The sequence below is a fragment of the Acanthisitta chloris genome, unplaced genomic scaffold (genome assembly GCF_000695815.1).
Source record: "Acanthisitta chloris isolate BGI_N310 unplaced genomic scaffold, ASM69581v1 scaffold41480, whole genome shotgun sequence".
Lineage (NCBI taxonomy): Eukaryota > Metazoa > Chordata > Aves > Passeriformes > Acanthisittidae > Acanthisitta > Acanthisitta chloris.
In genome coordinates, this window is record NW_008650633.1 from 802 (window position 1) to 1,362 (window position 561).

A 561-nucleotide genomic window follows, 5' to 3' on the forward strand; every position below is an offset into this window, starting at 1 on the left:
CTGAGCAATAAGTGGGTTTTCCCCTATTTCTGGGGCTGCACATCTTCCCCAGGCAGCTTGCATGCGTGGCATTTGAGATGGGGACCAGAGCCCAGTTTCTAGGGTTACTATCTGGGACGGGGCTTTGAGCAGGACGTCGGCTTAGCGAGAACATAAATGTTTTCTTTAAGAATCCGGGAGATTTCTCAAGGCCTTGTGTGTCGCCTTTCCCTTGATCCTTACAGATGTTGTAGATTAGGATCAAATGTAAGCGTTGCTTTTACCCTAGCAGTCAGTTCCTTCTGCTGATTCTGGTCTATGAAGATCTGCAGAGTTTTATCGCTACAGAAAATATGCATTGTAGAAATTTTTTTCTTTAGCTTGTGTTTTTTTTTTCTAAAGGCAAGAGAAGATGCATCAGTCACATGTTTAAGTGGAAACTGTGTCTCTGAGCCAAAACTTTGATGCTTTTTAATTATTTTTTCTCATACAACAGCACTGGAACATTTTTCTTTTAAGTTGCATGTCATGCTATTTTCCTAATCACTGACTTGCTGTGTGGTAAACAGACTTTAAGGGAAA